This window comes from Littorina saxatilis, linkage group LG13, assembly GCF_037325665.1.
Source record: "Littorina saxatilis isolate snail1 linkage group LG13, US_GU_Lsax_2.0, whole genome shotgun sequence".
NCBI classification, from domain to species: domain Eukaryota; kingdom Metazoa; phylum Mollusca; class Gastropoda; order Littorinimorpha; family Littorinidae; genus Littorina; species Littorina saxatilis.
Genome location: NC_090257.1, coordinates 19700950 through 19706253, shown reverse-complemented (window position 1 = coordinate 19706253; position 5304 = coordinate 19700950).

Sequence of the window (5304 nt, the reverse complement as noted above, 5' to 3'; positions counted from 1 at the left end):
CTGTTAATATAATATAATATCAGCCGAAGCGATCAGTTGACATAACGTAATCTTGTACAGCAGAAAATATTTTCGTGTTCAAAGATATAGTTAAATCAGTATTTGCAATCCAGAGCGTGTGTTGGCAGACTATTGAATAAAATGGTTCTGTGCTCTTTAAATTTTGGACAATGTAACAAAAAGTGTTCAGCGTCTTCCGGGCGTACTCCACACGTGCATTCTAAATTATCAGAGAGGTGTCGGTTAACAAGGTCTTGTTGCAAATCGCTCATATTTAATCTCAACCTGCTGTGAAATACCTGTGCCTTAATTACGGTTGCCTAAATAATAATACTGTGGAACAACATCTCCATTGGTCAAAAATCTTTTAAATTCACCAACTGACTGCGTTTGTCGTATATTTTCTGGAAGATTATTCCACAAAGCTGTCGTTGAAGGAAAAAATGAAGATTTACATAACTCACTTCTGCATAATGGAACCTTACGTTCAAGAGGGCGTCGTCTGTGGTAAGGATTTACATCGGAAACCAAGACCGGCAGTTTGGAATATAAATATGCTGGGGTTAAACGATTTACAATTTTATAATACAGCAAGAGTTTATGACGACGTCGCCTTTCTTTCAGGGGCACAAAACCCGCCAATGTGTTTGTGTGTGTACGTATGTGTGTGTGTGTGTGTGTGTGTGTGTGTGTGTGTGTGTGTGTGTGTGTGTGTGTGTGTGTGTGTGTGTGTGTGTGAGTACGACTGCGTGCGCGCGTGTGTGTGAGTGTACGAATGCGTGCGCGTGTGTACGAATGCGTGCGCGCTGTACGCGTGTACGCTCGCGCCCCTGTGAATGTTCTCGGGGCGTTGACCGAGACAAATCTACTTACACCAAAAGCGTGCTGGACACTGTCATTCTGTCTTTGATGATGCCTTTTGTCCTGAGTAGAATGACACGCCTGTCCCCGCCCCACTTGACACCAAATGCTTCGACAGGAAAAGTGATGTGATGTCCCACCCACACCCCGCCAGTCGCGCTGCATATCTGGGGTCGGTTTCATGCGCCAGCAACACAGTCGGTCAACTGGTGTTGAACGAGTGAATTGCAGTAAGCCGACGAAATCGGGTTTCATGAAAAAAAAAAATGTCAGACGCCCGGCTGTGCCTCTTCGCACGGGGAGTTGCCCGATCACAGGAAGGCCTGGCGCTCACCTATGTAACTTCAGCAGGACAGACGACGCACTGCAGCTTATCCCAGCCCGCTACACGCCGGTACCTCCGCTGCACACCGAAAATAGCCGGGGCCCCTTGCTGTGCACCGGGGCCGAGCCACGAGAGGTGAGGTTCTGCACTAAATCTTCTCTGTTTTCTTCAAAATGACATATCATCACGTAACTGGCGTTTGTACTTCGACCTCAGGTGTTATAGCATCCCATCATTGATTTTATTCTTTGACTTGATTCAATTGTGAACTCTGAGCTTCGATTATATATGCTTTTCCAGTGAATTATGTGTTCGTCGCGATATAACCTTCGTGGTTGAAAACGACGTTAAACACCAAATAAAGAAAGAAAGTGAATTATGTGCAAATTCTGACTTTCCACAGTTATTACGGAAAATCAAGCTTTATAAAAAAAATTTTTTTTTTACAATTTTCAGATTTTTAATGACCAAAGTCATTAATTAATTTTTAAGCCACCACGCTGAAATGCAATACCGAAGTCCGGGCTTCGTCGAACATTACCCGACCAAAATTTCAACCAGTTTGGTTGAAAAATGAGGGCGTGACAGTGCCGCCTCAACTTTCACGAAAAGCCGGATATGACGTCATCAAAGACAGTTATCAAAAAAATGAAAAAAACGTCTGAGGATAACATACCCAGGAACTCTCATGTCAAATTTCATAAAGATCGGTCTAGTAGTTTAGTCTGAATCGCTCTACACACACACACACACAGACAGACACACACGCACATGTATACACCACGACCCTCGTCTCGATTCCCCCCTCTACGTTAAAACATTTAGTCAAAACTTGACTAAATGTAAAAACAAGTCGCGTAAGGCGAAAATACAACATTTATTCAAGTAGCTGTCGAACTCACAGAATGAAACTGAACGCAATGCAACGCAGCAAGACCGTATACTCGTAGGATCGTCAGTCCACCGCTCACGGCAAAGGCAGTGAAATTGACAAGAAGAGCGGGGTAGTAGTTGCGCTGAGAAGGTTAGCATGCTTTTCTGTACCTCTCTTCGTTTTAACTTTCTGAGCGTGTTTTCAATCCAAACATATCATATCTATATGCTTTTAGAATCAGGAACCGACAAGGAATAAGATGAAAGTGTTTTTAAATTGATTTGGACAATTTATCTTTTTCCATGCAACCTGTGATTACTCCTGTCAAATTGGTGCTAAAGGAACAACCAGTCCGTTTTGAACTGTCTGGTTGGTATACACACGTAAATAGGCCCAGTGAAATTGAACACTTTATCTGTACATATTTATTATGATATATGCGTGTGGAAGGAGTGTGAAGTTTTATGCATACACCATAACAAAATCCTGTGCTTTGCATTTGGTAAATAAACTGTTTGACTTGACTTAATTTTGATAATAACTTTGATATTTTTAATTTTCAGAGCTTGTTTTTAATCCAAATATAACATATGTATATGTTTTTGGAATCAGAAAATGATGGGAAATAAGATGAACGTAAATTTGGATCGTTTTATAAAAAAAATATTTTTTTTACAATTTTCAGATTTTTAATGACCAAAGTCATTAATTAATTTTTAAGCCACCAATCTGAAATGCAATACCGAAGTCCGGGCTTCGTCGAAGATTACTTGACCAAAAGTTTAACCAATTTGGTTGAAAAATGAGAGCGTGACAGTGCCGCCTCAACTTTCACGAAAAGCCGGATATGACGTCATAAAAGACATTTATCAATAAAATGAAAGAAACGTCTGGGGATATCATACCCAGGAACTCTCATGTCACATTTCATAAAGATCAGTTCCGTAGTTTAGTCTGAATCGCTCTACACACACACACACACACAGACAGACACACACACACACACACACACACACACACACACGCACGCACGCACGCACGCACGCACGCACATACACCACGACCCTCGTTTCGATTCCCCCTCTACGTTAAAACATTTAGTCAAGTTTGACTAAATATAAAAACTTGACTAAATCAAAAATTAAGTGCCAAAGCTTCGTGCTGTGAAGTAGACTTCGCGACTTCGACTTATTGATATCAGGATTAATGGTTAAAGACACTCTAGAAACACTCTCACCAATACTTTCAGCCACCAGAGAAAATTGTTCTCACGCGTCCCCGACTTTATAAGCTTATCCAAGGCCTTATGAATTTTTTTCTTCCATCATTGACAAGTCAAATGCGTCAACACGTATTCTTATTTACATTCCACTTGTTTTCCGAGCGCTTAGAGAATAAGTACGGCATGACCTGCAAAGTGACTCTATCAAGTGACGTCATTTCTGCAGACATGCAAATTGTCATGTGGGCGATTGGCTGGTGCTGGGCAACGGTAGGGTGTTTTTTTAACCGACCGACTAAGCAGATTTGGCTCAGATAGGAAGGTTTCTTTGTTTATCGGGTTCGGGTCCGACGTCATACGTCAATCAACTGTCAATATAATTATATATGAAGATGACTGTACTTGTCTATTGATGCATGTATTCATGTAAGCCTGTCTCAGACAAAAGGAGACAGTGGTATCAGGTAAACGTTACTCTTTTGTTTATGTTCGTATCTGATTTAGAAACATGGACATTTTTCAGTAAAACTTGTCAAACATCGAGATAGCAATGTTAACACGGACAGTGTCGCGGCTCCATAAAAGCCTTGCACAAACACATTCTCGGAGAATATTTAACAACAGCAACAACAACAACAACAACAACAACAACAACAACAACAACAGCAGCAGCAGCAGCAGCAGATAACAAGAGGAGAGATGCACCCATGTACACATGCACAAAAACACACACACACACACACACACACACACACACACACACACACACACACACACACACACGTTACAAAGAAACTGAAAATGTAAGCACACACAGCGAGATTAAAACAAAATCATATGGTATTATAAACACTCCCTTAGGTAAAATACACAATAGACATTCCCAGTCTTCCTGCTGTCAGTGTTTTTTGTTGTTGTGTTCCATTTACACTTGTGTGCATTTCAAGTGTGCATTTAGCCTCCGGAAATATTTTTCCAATGGCCCCAATGAGGCACAAAAACGGCCAGGCTGTAATTCGTTTAATACACCGGTGCAAGGACAAAGAGACATTATTTGTTCTTACTGTGTTCTTCCTGTTCGTCTGCTGCTGTGTGAACTTGTTCGCTCTATGAGTGTGCGTGTGTGTTCGTGTGTGTGTGTGTGTGTGTGTGTGTGTGTGTGTGTGTGTGTGTGTGTGTGTGTGTGTGTGTGTGTGTGTGTGTGTGTGTGTGTGTGTGTGTTTGTGTGTGTGTGTATGTGTTTGTATGTATGTGTGTGTGTGTTTGTGTGTTTGCGTGTGTGTATGTATGTGTGTGTGTGTGTTTGTGTGTGTGTGTGTGTGTTTGTATGTGTGTGTGTGTGTGTGTGTTTGTATGTGTGTGTGTGTGTGTTTGTGTGTGTGTGTTTGTGTGTGTGTGTGTGTGTGTGTTTGTGTGTGTGAGTTTGAGTGTGTGTGTGTGTGTGTGTGTGTGTGTGTTGTGTTTGTGTGTGTGTGTGTGTGTTTGAGTGTGTGTATATCTGTGTATGTGTGTATGTGTGTATGTGTGTGTGTGTGTGTGTGTGTGTGTGTCTGTCCGTCTGCCTGTACCAGTGTCTGTTAGAGTGTGTTCATGAAAGCCCCAATTTTAAGGCACAAAAGTGTTGCAGAATTGTGTTACCGGTTTTTGGTTTGTGAGGATTTTGCTGAGGTATAGGAGGAAACATTTGGTTAATTTTGTTTTCAGCAAAACAAAACATACACACAGCTAAAACGTTAACAACACAAAGATATTCCTAATCAATTTACCGATCGAACATTTTGATGTTGTTGCTGGTTTCCAGAACGCCAAACATCAATATTTTGACACTACTTAATATTCATCTTCAAATCTCTTGTCTTCTTTCCAAAATCCTTTCTTTTCTATCTTTAAAATTCAGAGATCTCAATAGCTCCCTCCGCCATTTAAATGAAAGAAGAATCCTTTTTGCATCCGGGTTACTCGGGACTGGGTGGCCGAGTGGTAACGCACTTGCGCTCGGAAGCGAGAGGTTGCGTGTTCAGG